The following is a 17,499-nucleotide window of genomic DNA, read 5'->3' as shown; positions in this document are numbered from 1 at the left end:
TTTATGGCTGAGTAATATTCCATTGTATATATGTATCACATCTTCTTTATCCAGTCCTCTGTCGATGAATATTTAGGTTGCTTCCATGTCTTTCAGGTAGCCAATTCTGATCACGAGTGCCTGGTCACATTTGCTAAGGTTTTGGCAACGGGGCAGGATATAAAAAAATTGGGCCCAATCACACACGCAGGCAGTAAAAATCAGTCCCTCATCCTCCAGAAGACTGGCCCAGGCTTGTTCACAGGCAGTAGCCAGGTCCAGGATAGAGTGAGGGCACACAGAGGCCCAGTGAGGTCCGTCACGTTGTCTCCTTCTATTGGCCAAACCAAGTCACAAGGCCAGGCCAGGCTCAAGCTACAGAAACACCCTCTTCCTCTTGACGGGATGTACTGCAAAGTGGCCTGGCAAAGGGTGCAGCTACAGGCCAGGGTGGGAGAATCGTGGCCTCCTGCAATCCTCTTCATTTGTGATCTTCTTAACTTGATGCTGAAGAAGACGTTGGCTAGAACTCAACATCTCTGCCCGCCCCAAACTCTTAAATGAACAAAAAGGACACCTTCATAACAGGGTTAGAAAAATCTATTTCAAGCCAGGAGCCAACATCACATTGAATAGTGACATGTGAAAAGTGGTCTCATGAAAGTTGGGAACAAGTCAAGGATGCTGTGATCAGCTCTGTTAATTATCAATGTCCTGAAAGTTCTAGAATGTGCTATGAGGCAAGAAAATTCAATAATAATTATAGGTATTGAAAGAGGGATATAAAATGGTCACTGACTGAAGGTGATATGATGGCCTACCTGAAAAACCCAAAAGTATCAGCTCAAACATGGTTAGAACTAACAGGACAGCTCAGCCAGGGCGTCAGATGCTAACAGCTCTCCAGAGTCAATGTGTGGCCAAATTGGGTGCAACTGCTGGAAATTACAGTGGAGAAAGAATCCAATACAAAAGAGCAAGGTGGGGGCGTGAGATAGAAATACTCTAGGAATAAATTTAAAAGGAATAAAATACCAATATGAACAAAAAAGTAAGTTCTGCTGTGGGACAAAGGACGGAAGGAAGGATAGATGGATGGATGGGTACGTGAATGGATGGAGGATGGGTGGATAGATGGTTCGATAGATGGACTGATGGGTGGAAGGAAGGATGGATGATGTATAGATGGATGGATGGATGGATGGATGTTGGATGGATGGATGGATGGATGGGTGGGTGGAGGATGGAGCGAATAAGATAGATGTTTATGCTCCAATTCTAGAAACATATCCTAAGGAACTGATTGACTAGGAGTTGGGCAACGACTGTTTTGTGCAGAATGGTGAAAAGTGTTTGGAAACAGCCTAAGTGCTCATCAGTGAGGGGTGAGGTACAACCTGTGGACGCCCCACGAGGAAAACCTCCTCCTCCCTCCTGAAACCTTCCCCCTCCCCAAGAGCTCATCAAGGGTTCCACCCATGCCACCCCCACCCCGCAGCCCCGCAGGTCCTCCCATGGGCTCCGCATCACATGGTATTATCATCACCCTCCCATCTACTCAGCTTCATCTCCTTCAGGACAAGGTATTTTCCTGCCTCGTCAGCCAGAAATTTGTTGAGCGCCTGTTTTGTGCCGGGTGTGGGGTTTACAGTGATGAGTAAAACCAACATAGAACACAGTTAAGTGACAAGAGAGAAAAAGGAGCAGATTATAAAATGCTATCGCTATGAATAATTATAATGGCTAAGATGTGTGGTACATGATTATACGCCAGATGCTGTGTGTGTGCCTTACCGAGCAGGTGCTACTACCTCCTCATTACAGAGGAGAGGACAGTGACAGTCATACAGTTAGGAAGTGGTGGGGTCGGGTTCCATGCACTTTGCAGTGTTCCAGGCCACCTCTCCACTGGATGCGCCAGGAATAAAACCTGTTGAGACGTTATGTGGCATCCTCTGGGACTTAGGGCTTGTAACAGGGGCTTCTCCATCGTTCTGTCTTTAAAATATATCATGGAGCAACAGACCTATCCTTTTCGTGACTTCCCTGGTTTCTTTTAAACCTAAAAAATAATCTTTCAGTGCTGCTGGGAGAGGTTTAACATATGGTCCCAAGGAAGGCCAACGTTCACCAGCAGGTCTGTGAACAGCCCTTGACTTGTGGAATCAGAATTGGTGGCAAAAGATTCTCACCATGAGTGTATTATGATCGTCGCTGCTGGTTCTCGAGCATCTCTTTTGTGTTCAGAACTTTATTAGGGGTTTATTATCTGGTTTACTCCTCACAGCATCCCTGAAAGGTAGATATCATTCTACACTGGAAACATGGTTCAGAGAGGTTAAGTAAACTGGCAAAGGTCACACAGCTTGTACCAATCTCTCAGAGCATGAGGCTTCTCTTTGCCAGTTTCAGAGTCAAGGAGGAGGTGACATGTTGCTTAAAATGTCAATGAAAAAAAAAAAATAAGGCTTGTTGGCACACTGTCCTAGATTATTCTAGGAACGTCTGTGAGAAATTCCTACCGTTTGAAATCTCCACTTCTTAGGGAGTCAGCCAAACATGGCCTCATTGTTGATCTTCAGAAGCGTATTTTTAGTGTGAGGTGGGTTGTGTTTATTTTTTTGATGGATAGCAAAAATGAGATTTCTATAAATAAAGCCGTGGCTTTCCCCCCACCCTTCTCATTTTACTTCCTGTGCACGATTCAGAAGTGAGTTGACCAATCAGATGAGGTTACCAACCCCAAAGAGCTCGAAATGGAAAGTTCCCATGAGTGACAGAGAAGGGACGGTATCGGTCTTTAAAGAGCTTCTCCATCTGGAGCACCACGAGGTGGTTTTCCACGCCTTGTTAAGAGCGAGCGTCAGTCTGTCCGGGAGTGCAGTTTGATAACTTTAATGATAATTATATGATGAGGCTACCAAGTAAGGACTGTTTCTCTTTGAACTGAAAGCAACCCGCTTTTTGAATTGGAAAGCAGAGTAGACCAAGTGATAAATCCATTTCCGTTTTTCAATCTGTAAAACTGTTCGTGCCAACGTGGGATCCGGAAGCACCCGTAGCCCCCAAGACTTGGGCTGCTCTGAGATCTGGTTTCCAAGGATCCGGGCCCACAAGGGAGTGCCCTCCCAGTACAAGGCACCCGAGCCCCCTTGAAACCACGGCCATGGAAGACCCCGCGCAAACCCTCAACAGACGTTACGGGAGGCTTTTGCAGGAGCTCTTGCCTGGCACTGCCATCGATTAAGAAACCAAGGATGATGTTTGGTGGAACTCTTTGGAGACTACTTACACTTGGCATTTTCAGTTCTTACTCACATGGAGACAAGCCCGAGTCCCTAATCCTGCCTACGCGTCCCCTGAGCCACCTCATCTCTACCTGCAGGGCAGCTCCTCACCTGTGCACACAGCCTAGCACATCGCAGATGATCCGGGAGTTTGCATCCAATTTGGTACCCAAACTCTCTCCTACACGAGCATGCGTCCCAATTGCCAGCCTTGCTCTCTCCCTCCGCCATCACATTTTAGCCCCACAGGCTTCTTCCTGCCTGCCTGTGATTTCCCTGTATTAACTCAACCCTTGTGTGGCCCCAGCTCCCTTAAATGAACTTGCCAAGTCCAAGGACGGCACAGGTAGGGGCCGGTGTCCACACCTACCTCGGAAGTTAGCCCAGCATGCGTCTTGCCTGCCTACCTCTCTCCTCAGTTCTGCTCTCTGCCCTGACTCCAGTGCACCTACCCTTTCCTACAAATTCTGATCCTTTGAAGAGCCTTTAGCTCTGTTATTATTATTATTGCAAAAAATACATAAAATTTCCCCTGCAGCCCATCTTTAAACGGACAGCGCAGCAGTGTTAACTGGATACACACTGTCGTACAGCAAATCTCTCGAACTTTTCATCTTGCAGACCTGAAACTCTTGCGCTAATTGGACGGCTCTCCTTTTCCCCTTCCCCCCAGCCCCAGGCACTCACCATCCTACTCTCTGTTCCTAAGAGTTTATGTATTTTGGTTGCTTCATCAAAGTAGCATCACGCAGTAGTTTTCTTTTTGTGACTGGTTTATTTCACCGAGCATAAGGTTTTCGAGGTTCATCTGCACTGTTGCACGTGTCAGAATGTCCTTCACTTTTAAGGCTGAATTACCTCCCATCGTGTGGACGGACCAGATATTCTTTATCCATTTGTCCGTCAGTGGGCACTTGGGTTGCTTCCAACTCTTGGCTACTATGAACAGTGCTGCAATGAACACGGGGGTGCAAATATCTCTTTGAGACCCTGCTTTCACTTCTTTGGGGGATATACCTGCAAGCAGGATTGCTGGATCACACGGTAGCTCTATTTTTAATTTTTTGAGGAACCTCCATACTGTCTTCCACAGTGGCTGCACCGTTTTACGTTCCCATCAAGAGTGCACAAGAGGGCTTCCCTGGCGGCGCAGTGGTTGAGAGTCCGCCTGCCGATGCAGGGGACGCGGGTTCGTGCCCCGGTCCGGGAAGATCCCACATGCCGCGGAGCGGCTGGGCCCGTGAGCCATGGCCGCTGAGCCTGCGCGTCCGGAGCCTGTGCTCCGCAACGGGAGAGGCCACAGCAGTGAGAGGCCCGCGTACCGCAAAAAAAAAAAAAAAAAAAAAAACACATAAAAAGAGTGGACAAGAGGTACAATTTCTCTACATCCTCAACGACGTGTTATTTCCTGGTTTTTGACAGTAGCTACCGTAATGGGTGTGAAGTGATATCTTGTGCTTTTGATTCGCATTTCCTTGACGATTAATGTTGTTGAGCATCATTTCACATGCTTACTGGCCATTTGTATATCTTATTTGAAGAAGCGTCTATTCAAGTCCTTTGCCAATTTTAATCAGATTCTTTTGGTTTTGGATATTGAATTGAGGAGTTCTTTCTGTCGTCTGGATGTGAGCCCCTCATCAGATACATGGTTTGCAGATATTTTCTCCCTTGTGTAGGTTACCTTTCACCCTATGGATGGTTTCTGTGGTGGCATAGAAGTTTCAAGTTTAATGTAATCCCACTTGTTTATATATGCTTTTGTAGCCTGTGCTTTTGGTGTCATTTGCAAGAAATCATTGCCAAACCCTACGTCATGAAGATTTCCCCCTATGTTTTCTTCTAGGAATTTTATAGTTTCAAGTCTTTCGTTCAGCTCCTTGATCCATTTTGAGTTAATTTTTGTAGATGGTGGAAAGTCAGGGTCCAGGTTCACTTTTTGGCATGTGGAGATCCAGCTTTCCCAGCCCATTTGTTGAAAGGATTGTCCTTTGCTCCATTGCATTCAGTGGTTCAACCACATGGTCTTGTCGAGGATGGTTTGACCGTATATGCAAGGGTTATTTCTGTATTCTCTATTCCGCCCCATGGGTCTGTGTGTCTGTCTTTCTGCCACCATCACCCTGTTTGTGAGCCATTAGCTCTTTTTAAAGGGTGTGGCATTTGCCTTCGTCTTTAGTGATATGCGCCTTAAGCTGCTCCCACTTTTCTTCCAACTTTGAATGAAGCAAGTGCCCTTCAGATTTGGTGGCAGGTAATGACCACAGAGACCTTACAAAGGGAGACTGTGCCAAGTGCTCTCCTGAGCGCTGTCAGGTCACTGTCCGTAGTGGAACCTCCCCCAGTCTCCCCTGCCCAGGAGCCGAGACACCACCTCCAGGAAGCCCACGTGAATGCAGCACTCAGCATCCCACGTCCTGCACATCTCAGTGAGGGAAGATCAAACCATTGAGGGAGAGCGTGGCCCAGCCACAGAGTCTCCAGCAAGACGAGGTCGCGTTCCACAGGCAGTGAGCCATGGGCCCCTGGCGCCCAGACAGCCCTCTTGGATCCAAACGCCACAGGCGTTTCCCACGCGCAACCCAGACGTCTGGAAATGATGACATGGCCCTGGCAGGTTTCATTATTTCCTTCTCTTAACACCCAGAAGAATTCACGCCAATTGGGGACCAAAGGACCAAAGGCCTACGGAACAGCCAGCATGAGTCTCAACAAGCCAGGACCCACTGATGGGACGGGTCTCGCTCAGGGCAGGGACTTTGTCCGAGGGATTTCTGAGCGTCCCTGGACGCAGCTCTTTCTCAGGAGAGCCACAGCTCTGCCAGGAGAGTTGCTAGAAGTCTCCACCGATGCCAGTGAGGCTTCAGAAGGGACATGGGCTGCACCCAAGGAAGGGGCAGGGTCTGCTTCCTGCAGTGGGACTGACAGTTACCCCTCCCGGTGCTCCAGTGTCCCCAGGTGTGAGGTGGGGTCGGAGGGCGCCCCTCGAGGGGGTTGGTTGCGAAGTGAGTGCAGATAAGCAAACGGCATAAATCCTGCTTTTATTATTATCTTCCCCGGAACGTTAGAAAGCCCCTGCTCACTCACAGGCCTTCCAGAAGGAGATCCGGGCATAACCTCTGCAGCTCCTGTCCAAAGATTTGAGCCTTCGGATTTTCCTTGGATGTCACAGAAGTTAGGGAGGATTGCATGTCAGGTCTGTTTTTCCCCTTAAAGGAAAATGCATTAGACAGCCAGGGCCACCATGACAAAGTCCCAGAGTCTGGAAAGCATAAACAGCCAGATTGACTGTCCCCAGTCCTGGAGGCTGGAATCTGAGATCCAGGTGTGGGCAGGGCTGGTTCCTCCTGAGGCCTCTGTCCTCGGCGTGTAGACGGCCGACTTCTCCCTGTGTCCTCACATGGCCATCCCTCTGTGTGTGTCTGTGTCCTGAACTCCTCTTTGTATAAGGACACCAGTCACATTGGACTAGGGCCCCACCCTAGTGACCTCATTTTACCTTAATCGCCTCTCTAAAAGCCCAGCTGCAGACACAGCCACTCTCTGAGGTGCCGGGGGTCAGGACTCCAAGGCAGGAATTTTGAGGGGACACGATTCAGCCCGTAACACGGAGCTTTGGTCTCAGCCACACAGCCGGGGACCCCGACTGCTCCCCCTTCCTGCCCACTTGCCCAGATTGCTTCTTGGTGCCTGCAGGCTTGCGGTCTCTGCAGGCTTTGCCCGGGTCCTCCTGCGGGGGCCGCTGATACGTCTGACCAAGCTAGCGCTATCTGTCTCTAGGTCTGAGTTTCTCCGTCATCACGGGGGACCGGCTGCACTGCAGGGTCGTGGGAGGGAAAGGGAAAGGGAATCAGACAAGCTGGGGAAAAGGCCCTCTGGCTTCCATCTGTAGGTGAGGGCGGGCAGCCAGCACGGCCCACAAAGACCCTGCCGGTGCCTGGCTGAGCCCCAGTCGCCTTCCAGAAGCTGCTCTGCGGGCCTCAAGGAAACCGTCATGAGACAGACAGACAGACGGACACTCAAGCAACAACAGGGTAGATCAGGAGGGGCCCACGGGCCCCTCGCCTGTCCCTCCAGCACAGGCCCCTCGCTCCCACCTCGGGCCCTGGTCCTCGCTGTCCCTCCTGCCCACGTCCTGCTGCACGTCCTCAGCCACCTCCGCCACCACCCACCCGCGCGAGGCCCCTCCCCTCCTCCTGGGTCCACAGCTGGTCTGGCTGTGGTTCGCTACACTCTGCGTTCTTGGCGGGTATTAGTATTCCCTCCACTGGGATGTAAGCTCCCGGGGGCGGGGGCTGTCCTGCTCACTACCCACTCCCAGTGCCTCGACACCCGTCTGCAAATAGTGACACCTGTCTGCTCTGTGAATGTGGGTTGAAGGTACCGGGACAGGGACACTCGGGGTGAGCAGGGGGAGGAGAATCTGATGGAGTGTGTTGGGGGGAATCCCAGGAAGGCATCCTGGAGGAAGTGACAACCTCCAGAAGAGCAGGCGTTACTCAGGTGGAAAGGCTCAGGAAGGGTGCTCCAGGCGGAGGGAACAGCATATGCAAAGACCTGGAGGGGAGAGAGCGGGATGGAAGAACTGGAAGACACAGGGCTCAGCCGGGGGTGGGCGAGGGGGTGACCTGGAAGAGTTACGCAGGCCTTGGGACACCCAGCACCTCACCATACACCCCCACCTATGTCTAACCCTGCAGCTCATAGACGAGCACTGATGGGCTTCTGACACCCACTGCAGCCACCGCCCCGGCACGTGCCAACTGCCCACACACCTAGGGTGCAGGAACCAGAATCTTCTCACTTCCCCCACTCTGGTGCTGGGGAAATGTCCTTCATCCATTCTCCAAAGAAAAAATTTCTTTTCCCCTTTCCATATTGCTGGAAGGCCTAAGGTAGACAGTACATCACAGGGGTATTTTTTAGGTGTTTCCAAACTTTAGCACTTTAAAAACGTAAATATTTAAAGAGGTTCACCATTTGCCTCATCGATGAAAGGCTGAGAGATGTATTCTTAGATCACTTCCTAAAAATTAGCAGAGCACAGAGTGCTGACTCATTTGTGCACCTCAAAGTTTCAACAGATGCTTCTGTTGTAAACAGAATTGTTGCCTGCCGGAGATATTTTTATTGGGATTGGTATCTACTCGTCCATCCATTTGTCCATAAATTTATCCAACCATCTGTCCATCCAACCATCCATCCATCCATTTGTCCATGTATTCATCCATCCATCCATCCATCTATCCAACCCTCCATCCTTCCATCCAACCATCCATCTATCCAACCCTCCATCCATCCACCCAGCCTTTCATTCACACTGGGTATTGTGGTCCCACCAGAGAACAAGACTGTCCCCTGGCCTCAAAGAGTTCACAATCTAGTGGGGAAGACAGAAAACAGGCAGCAATATTACATATATTTCCAACTGGAAGGGGTGTAATGAAGAAAAAGGAAGGTGCTTTGAGAGTTTATACTAGAGGAATCTGACCCAGCTTGGGATCAGGAAAACCTTTCCCAAGGAAAAAACAAACTTAAGCTGGAACCTGAAGGATGAGGAGTTTGCTCTGCAAAAAGGTAGAGAAAGTGTTTTAGGTGGTGGGAAGAGCAGGCACAAAGGCCCTGAGGCAGGTAAGTGTTTGGCATGTTCAAGCAACTGAAACAAAGTCAGAGAAGCTGTGGCAGAGTGGTCCAAGGCTAGAGAGGCCAAGAGGGGCTCAATCATGCTGTCTTCACGACCACATTATGAATTTGGACTTGCTCTTAAGAGCACATGAGAAGCCAGGGAAGAATTGCAAATAGAGGAGGGCTAGGACCAGATTTGCCTTTTAAGTCAAGTTTTAATTGAATATACCATATGTAGAGAAAAGTGCACACGTCCTAAGCATATGCTAATTAGTCAGCTCAGGCTCCCATAACAAAACACCATAGACCGGGGGGCTTAAGCAGTAGAAATGTATTTCTCACAGTTCTGGAGGTTGGAAGTCCAAGATCAAAGTCCAGCAAGGCTGGGTTCTGGTGAGAGCTCCCTCCCTGGCTTGCAGACAGTCACCTTCTTGCTGTGTCCTCACATGGCCTTTCTTCTGTGTCTCTCTGGTGTCCCTACAGGACTAGAGCACCACCCTTGAGGTTAATGATCTCATTTAACTTTAATTCCCCCCTTAAAGAATCTATCTCTGGGACTTCCCTGGTGGTCCAGTGGGTAAGACTCCATACTCCCAATGCAGGGGGCCCGGGTTCGATCCCTGGTCAGGGAACTAGATCCCACATGCGTGCTGCAGCTAAGAAGCCCGCACGCCGCAACTAAAGATCCCGTATGCCTCAACAAAGATCCTGTGTGCCGCAACTAAGACCCAGTGCAGCTAAAATAAATTTAAAAACAGACTCTGTCTCCAAATACAGTCACACTGGGGTTAGGGCTTCCACATGTGCCCTTCCACACGTGCCCACATTTGAGAAAAACACAATTCCGCCCACAGCAGTACAAGTCAATGGATTTTCATAAAGGGAATGCACTCAGGTAACTGGTACTCAGGAAAGAAAAAGAATGTGACCTCCATATCCTCTCCATAGCCCCTTCCAGTCCGCCCCACCCCCAGCCGTTCCTGTGCCTTCCACCACCAGGGAACATTTTGCCTGGTTTTGAATCGTTACCAGTGGAAGCGGGCAGCAAACACTCCAGCACCTGGCTTCTTTGGCTCAGCATGTGCTGTGAGCCATGTCCTTGTAGCCCATGTGCCGTACAGCTCATTCATTTCATTCCACGTGTTCCTGATGGTCCTGCTGCAGGCGGCGGGCTGAACTGAGGGCTATGGAGAGCAGGGCTGCTTCCTCTGGGCGTTCCGTGCAGGGCTTTTGGTGAACACGTGAAAGCATCTCTGTTGGGAGTGGAATTGCTGAGTCAAAGGTGTGCTCAGATGGGGCTCTAGTAGATTATGCCTCAACACTTTCCAAAATCGCTCTACAAGTGATGCTCCCACCAGCATTGGCTACGGCAGCCAGGGTGGGGAGGCAGCGTAGGGCTGCTCCCGGAATCCAGAGGAGAGAGGGCGGTGGCCGAGGAGATCCAGACGTGTGGACCAGTGACAATTTGTAAGCCTTGCGCCCAGGGCTCTGCAGACCATCCTTATTTCATGAAAGGCCCGCAGCCCCTTTTATTTATAAGGTTTTGGGGCTACGCTCTGTCTCTCCTGTCTTTTCATTGTTTCACTCTTGGACCCGTGGTTGGGTGTTCCTGGCCGTAATCATCTTCTAAAAAGTTTTAAAATCCTCAAGTGAAGGAGAAAAGCAGGTGAAACACCAGTGAGTTAACTTTTGGGGAATTTTCCCCCATCTCCTTTTGGCCCAGTTCCTAGATGTTGAGGACCTACTATGTGCAGGGCCCTTTTGGGTAATCCAGGGGACTCACATGTGCTCCTGGCCTCAGGGGGGTACCATCTAGAGGGGCTCCGGGCCGAGGCCAGGATGTGGCCCAGCAGACATTGAGCCCCATCTCTGTGCTGCTCTGTCACTATGGGGAGGGAGCGGGACCCCCACGGGAGGTCGAGAAGACTGTGGTCTTGGCGCTTCCAAGGATGGAAGCTTTGCCGCTTTTGCTGAGCTCACTGTGATGACGTCACTCCTGGTGACGCCTGGTCCCGGCTTCCCACACCGCTGCTAACTCAGCCACCCAGCAAGCTTCTGTCACTCAGGCTCCGTCCTTCTCGTCCCGCTCATCACGGGGAAGATGACGCCACCACAAGGCAGCACCGGCTCGTGGCGCCTGGGGTCTGCTCGCCCTGTAGCCCTTTGAGGAGCAGAGAAAGGGAAGGAGAGAGGAAACAAGGCAGGGGGCACGTGACCCCACAGAGGTCAGGAGACACGCCCACGGCCGCACAGCTGCAGAGACTTTCCAAGGACACATTCCCCCCTCCCCACCGCCCCTTTTTGTGGGGCAGCAGGAGGGTGACGGAAAGTCACCTCCAAGCATCTACTCACATGACATCAACACAGAGGATGCACTGCTAGGTTTCACTGCTTTCCCAATTTGCATTTTAGCGAAAATAAGATGAAGTTGAGGAGACGGCTCTGGGAAGCAAAAAGAGCGATAGAAAATTGTGACTGCTTGTCTGTGCCTCTGACCCTGGATCTGGTGTCAAAGAGAAGAGGTGGTCCGAGCCTGCGTCCCTTGGCCTCACTTCAGTCATCTGATTTCAGCGGAAGGATGGAGGCAGGTCAGGGATGCTGAGGACGGAAAATGGCACGAGAGAGCAAAACCAGGACAGCATTAGGGACTGGCTCTGCTCCTTCCATGCCTGGGAGCTCCTGGGAGAGCCGGGGGTGCCTTTCAGCGGCAGCCTCATTTGTCTTCCTGAACGATTTTCTGCCCGGCTGTCAGGTCAGCAGACGAATTAAAGGGGGTCAAGGCCCAGGCCAGGCTGGCTGCACCCTGGACATTGTGGGCAAAGGAGAAGCGGACGGGGCCTGTGATGCGGGGTCTCTACCGTGTTCTGTTAGTGATCGGGCCACTTCCAGATGGCAACTCTCTGCCCCCTAAACACACTGCCTGCTTCACCCCTGCCTTTCACACTGTCCATCTGACTTTCTTTTCCTGCTCTTTCTTCCCCACTAGAACGCAAGCCACCGCAAGCCAGGATTTTTGTCTGTTTTGTTCACTGCCTATTTCCCTAGAAATATGCCTGGCAACAAATCCTTGTCCAACAACTGAATTAACACACGGGCCAGGTGTATCTTGGGTCCTGATGCGGGGAGAGGGGTGTGGCCACTATATAAAGGTGGAAACCCAGATGTGTTTCCTTGCAAATCTAAGCACCACAAGACCCCAGGAGACAGCACTGCACCCTACACTGAATCATAAAAGCTAACTCTTTAGGAGCCAAAAGAAATTGTTTTTAAGCCCCGAGCCTATTTCCTATTTGAATGAAGCTGTTTGCATGTAAAACTTGTCTCTGGTGTCCTCCTGGTGTCTCCGGGCAGGGCCCTGGTGGCTCTGGGCAGTTCTTGCCATTGCCAAGGGTGGTAACCCCCGGCCCACATGCTTGCGAGACACCCTCCTTTACCCCTTTGTGAAACGCCAACTCTTACAACTAGGGCCAGCTTCATAATTAGTGGGGTCCATGCCAGAGTGAAAATGCCAGGTTCTGTTCACAAATTATGAAGAATTTCAAGATGGCAGCAGCAGAGAATTAAAGCCAGGGTCCTGGGGGCCTGTGCGGGACGTACCCCCGGGATGAAATCCACAGGACCCATGGCTGGTTCCACCCGACAGCAGCTCGCAGGCAGCGCCGGGCCGGGCTGTTTGCTGCTCCGTGCTCCCCGGTACTTTCTGCTCTGGGCTGCGCCCGCCCTTGCCGATCCCGCCTGTGTTTCAGGAGCAAGTCAGGTGGCCTTTGGCAGTGCTCACTAGCAGGTCCCCCTCCTCCCGGGGATGAGGATGGGTGGGCCTTCCTGGCCCCTCGTGAGCGGTGGGCCGTGGACTCATCTGGCTCTCATGTAGTGAGTGGAGAGGACATGGTCCCTTCTGGAAGGGAGCATTTCTGACTGTTTCTAGACTCCACGCCGGCCGGTGCCCAGCAACGTTTGGGGTGGTGACTGTCCCCTTGCCCGGATGCGGCATGACCACCTGGGTTGAATCAAGGGCCGTCCGATGGCTTGAGGACCGGCTGTTCGTTGCTGGGTGGAACCTGCCTATCTGATGAAGCCCCAGCGTGCTCGGAAGAGTGGGGAGCAGTCTGGGGCTCCCCCGAAGCCCACCCCTGTTGTGTTTAGGCCACACGCCAAGTATCCATTTGGCCATCTGTTCGGGAGTATTTATTGAGGGTCTGCTAAGTGCCGGGCTCGGAGCCAGGGCTGGGAATGTGGCCGTAAATAAGGCCGCTTTGGAATCGGCCGTGAAGCGGTTCCTCTTCCGGCAGGACACGCACACCTGGAGCCCAGGGAATTGCCAAATGCGGTCACATTAAGTGCTGCGAAGTCCATGGCGCAGTGCAGGCGTGCGGCAGGGAGACCTGTCCTTGCCTGGGGGCCAGGGAGGGCTTCCTGGAGGAGGGGCCCCATTCACTGATTTATTCATTCCTTCAGTAAACACTGAGAACCTGTGCAGAGCCAGATCTGTGCAGGCTTGTGGGGCGGGGATTTAGCCGTGATCAAAACAGCACGCCTGTTCTCACGTATCTTGGGGTGCAGGGGAGAGAAGGAAGACCTTCCTACCCCCATATGCACGTGGAAGCAGAAAACGTAAGGCCGGGAGGGGTGTTCCAAAGGAAAATAAAGCAGGGAAACCATTACATTAAAGGAACAGGAGTCCAGAGGGGACAGCAGGAAAGGTCCCGTTTTTTCCCCACCGCCCCTTCAAACCTGGGCGTGCGGGAGCTGGCTCACACCTGCTCACACCAACTCACAAGAGCCAACTGTCTGTGTCTCTTCCCAGCTCTGCGTTCGGTGACGTCACACTGGGACCTTGAACTTGGCAGGGGTGGAAGAATTTACACCTCAGCCGTCAGCAAACGCTGTAAATCAGGTCCGATTTGTTTGGTTCCAGGAGCCCGTTTACCACCCACCAATGTCTGGGACTGGCTCTTCCCAGCCCCCCGGGGAATTCTAGGGCAGAGGCCCCATGACTTTCTGGTCACTGTCAGAAGAAAAGCTTTCCCAGCCCTGCTGAGTCACAAAAGCATGGTCTCATGAGGATAATTAAAGCGTCCGGTCCCCTGTGAGATTTCCCTAACCCTAACCCCTGCCTCTGCCTTCTCTCATTTCCTGGGTTCCTCCCCTCCCTCTGCCCACCCGTCTCTAGGCCGTTGGACCCTCCAGGGCTGGGGGAGGGGAAAGTGGGCTCCCAGCTGGGCTTGTATCTGAAGCTGACCCTCTTGAGCTGCTTTCGTGGGTTTGGGGCCCTGGTGTAATGAAAACATCCCACTCAGACCCCGCTGAGCATCTGTCGCTGATAGTAACACACAGGGGCTCTTCACTCCTGGCTGGCTCCCTCCCAAGGGCCCACGTCCAGTCCACAGGACACTCTCTAACATCCTCACGCCCCTCGTGCCCACGCTGTCCGTGGGGACAGTCACTGCTGCCCAGGACCCCCCAGCCAGCCTTCTGCCAGAGACGCTTTGAAGCACAAGGGCAGAGTCTGGTCCACCCTCCCTGTGAGTCCAGGGACCTGACCAAGCCCCCAAGGGGTCTTCTCGTTGCCCAGCTTCAGGCAGGGGGGCAGCTCTTCACTCAAGACAGATTTCTCCCAAGACACCTTCTCTCCCTGCCCACTGTAACTCCAGCCCTCTTCCACCCTGGAGGACGGTGTCCAGCTGAGGGTCCCCAGAGGGGTGCTGGCCACCTCCTTGCTGAGTGATATTCAAGCAGGAGTCATTAGCTTAAATCAGAACGAGGCACATTAAAAGACTCGATGATTCGAAGAAACCAGGGGCTACCTTCACAGGCAAGGAGGCTGTGATACGCTGCTGGCGTAACGGCTGCTCCTTCCTTACTACCGGTCTGTTTATTGAGTGGGTACTTTGAGCGAGGCGTGGCGCCGGCTGCTTCCTTTACACACGTCAGCCCTGGCACCGGGACACCTCCTGTGAAAATTAGTACTTACTTTTTTTTTTTTGCGGTACGCGGGCCTCTCACTGTTGTGGCCTCTCCCGCTGCGGAGCACAGGCTCCGGACGCGCAGGCTCAGCGGCCATGGCTCACGGGCCCAGCCGCTCCGCGGCATGTGGGATCCTCCCGCACCGGGGCACGAACCCGCGTTCCCTGCATCGGCAGGCGGACGCTCAACCACTGCGCCACCGGGGAAGCCCAGTACTCACTTGTCAGAGAAGTCAAACGGCTTGCCCAGGCTCACCCAGCTGCTAAGGGAGAGCAAGATTGGAGCCCTCATCTTCCTGACTCCCCTGTTAGTGCTCCCTCACCATGTCACCAAGGTCAAGGAAAGTGATGGACCTTTCTGTCGTCCCACTTAAGCTGAGACCCTCCACTTCATCGTAGATTTCTCCCAGCCCCGCTGGAAGCACCATCTTCACACAGTGTTCTTTCGACCTGTATTTTAGCCCCACTTTTTCTTTTTTCAACTATATATACATTTCAGCTTTTAGAATAGGGAGTGTTTTGTTTTTTGTTTTTCGGGTTTTTTTTAGCTCTATCAGAAGAGATTAAACAGAGACCGAATGGAAAATGAAGTATATTTTAAAATAAACCAACAACTTAGTTCACATTCTCCCCCGGAACCTGCATCCATTTCGAGCTGCCTCATTATTTTTTTATTTTTTTATTTATTTATTTCTTTTTAGCCTCATTATTTTTAATGCGTCCACTTCCTCGGCCTGCTCACCCCCTCTGTTTTCCCATGTTAATCGTCTGAGAAATCCCAGTGGTGAGATTTAGCCAACGCCGGCCAGTGGCTGGGCGAGGCCCCAGGAGCCAGCTCTTGCCCAGGGAGGCTCCAGAGACGTGAAGTGAGAACCCATGACCCCTGCACGCCGTCCCGTTCCCCCGTGTCCCCGGGTGGCATTGACATTGAAAGCCAGGAGCGTGTGAACCGAGGCCGCTCAGAGCATTTGAAAACCCAAGCTGCCGTCACGTGAGAGCTTGTTTCCCCCAAAAGCCTGGATGTCAGAAGGAGCAAGGGAATGGGATCGAGCACAGGTATGCCATCCTGGCCCTCTGACATTTCATGTCACTTTGAGGCAGAACTCCGGAGAAAAACAAGGTTTTCTGAGACTGGACTGCAGACGGCCTCAGGGTGGGCAAGACACCAGCTTCCCTTTGCGACCTATCGAGGTTGGGGTCACCCTCTGCTTTAGCCTGTTTATATTGAAAAGCCCTAGAGGGTAGGATTTGGTCTCGCCCCTTGGCTGCTGTATCCCCAGTACCCATATCGGCCTGGAACGCAGTAGATACTCAATAAACATTTACTGAATGAGCGAATGCAGGAATGGCCCTAGAGATCGTCAACTCCGGTTTCTTCTTTATCCACATTTGGATGTGTCCACACTTAGCAGGTGGGGTGGGCAGAATAGCAGCCTCCTGAATGTCCACGCCCCGATCCCCGGAACCTGTGAATATCTTTCATCACGTGTAAAGGCAGGATTCAGGTGGCCGCTGGAAAGAGATTGCGGTAGAGACGGACCGACCGCTCAGATCCGACTTTCAGACCTCGTGTGCAGAGAGTATCCAATGCGCAACGGGGATATTGAGAGCACAGCCATGCGTGCGGCAGGCCCTGCACCCAACCCGCTATGGTCAGCTGGTACCGGATGTGGAACCAGTCCGGCGCAGGCAAAACGTTTCGGGGGCACAGTTGTCTATACAAGTGTCAAGGAACCGAAGGTAAAGCAAGGCTCCAAGGTGCTCAGGCAACACCTCCCCCCCCGGGGCTGAGGCCTCGGCACCGCTCGACCGAATGATCCCGGGAGCCCTGACCCTAGGGTGCCCCCCAAATGCAGCCAAGGGTGAGAGGAGACTCTAGCATCAGTCCCCACAAACGTCCAGGTACTGCACTATGACGGTGCAGTTCCCACCTCACCTGCGCCGCGCCCAGGTTATTGAGTAAAGCACTTAAAATGTCATTAAAAAAAAAAAAAAAAGATCCCAGAGCCGTTGTAACAACTCACCATAAAACAACACACATTGAATAGCTTACAGTTCCGGAAGTCAGGAGTCTGAAATGGGTCTTGCTGGGCTAAAAGCAAGGCATTGGCGCAAATCTCTAGGAAGAAGCCCTCTGATCAGCTGATCTTGGGGTGGGGAGATTACTCTGCACGATGCGATCGGGGCCCGTGGAATCCCAGGGTCCTTAAAGAAGGAGGCAGGGGAGTCAGAGCCAGAGGGGATGTGACAGTGGGTCAGGGTGGCAGTGACTGACTTTGAGGATGGAAGCAGGGGCCATGAGACAAGGATGCTGGCAGCCTCCGGAAGCTGGCGAAGACCAGGAAACAAATTCTTCCCTAGAGATTTGTGTCGATGCCTTGCTCTTAGCCCAGCAAGACCGGTTTCAGACTCCTGACGTCCTGCACTGTAAGATAGTAGATGTGTTTTGTTTTATGGTGATTCGTTACAACAGCTCCGGGAAACTCTGGCTGCGTTAGGACTTAAGGGGAGAGGTGTTCTGAGGCCTCAGTGCTGAGTGCGTGCACCAGGACAGACAGCCCCCGTCCTCAGGAGCTGACCAGTCTGGGGGCGCCTGCATTAAACCAAGCTGAGTCCGTTTCTGGATAGCATGTCTTTTCTGATGC

The 17,499-nt window shown here is 52.2% G+C and overlaps 1 long non-coding RNA gene across 4 annotated transcripts; it reads right to left on the bottom strand.

Moving 5' to 3' along the window:
* Positions 1-5,188: 5,188 nt before the first annotated feature.
* Positions 5,189-15,390, bottom strand: LOC117195933 (uncharacterized). Of its 4 annotated transcripts, none has more exons than XR_004475842.2 (4): positions 13,623-15,390; positions 11,244-11,333; positions 9,921-11,052; positions 5,189-9,376 (listed from the first exon to the last, which is right to left on the bottom strand). It is a non-coding gene; the product is annotated as an uncharacterized LOC117195933 (long non-coding RNA). The 4 variants fall into 4 exon arrangements; XR_007478635.1 differs by having other exon boundaries at positions 5,189-7,083; positions 9,234-9,376; positions 9,921-11,333; positions 13,623-15,387; XR_007478636.1 differs by having other exon boundaries at positions 9,921-10,144; positions 10,872-11,333; positions 13,623-15,384.
* Between the last annotated feature and the right edge of the window lie 2,109 nt (positions 15,391-17,499).

The sequence above is a fragment of the Orcinus orca genome, chromosome 8 (genome assembly GCF_937001465.1).
Source record: "Orcinus orca chromosome 8, mOrcOrc1.1, whole genome shotgun sequence".
Lineage (NCBI taxonomy): Eukaryota > Metazoa > Chordata > Mammalia > Artiodactyla > Delphinidae > Orcinus > Orcinus orca.
Note: the sequence above shows the minus strand (reverse complement) of the source record. Positions and strands in the feature narration are given on the sequence as shown.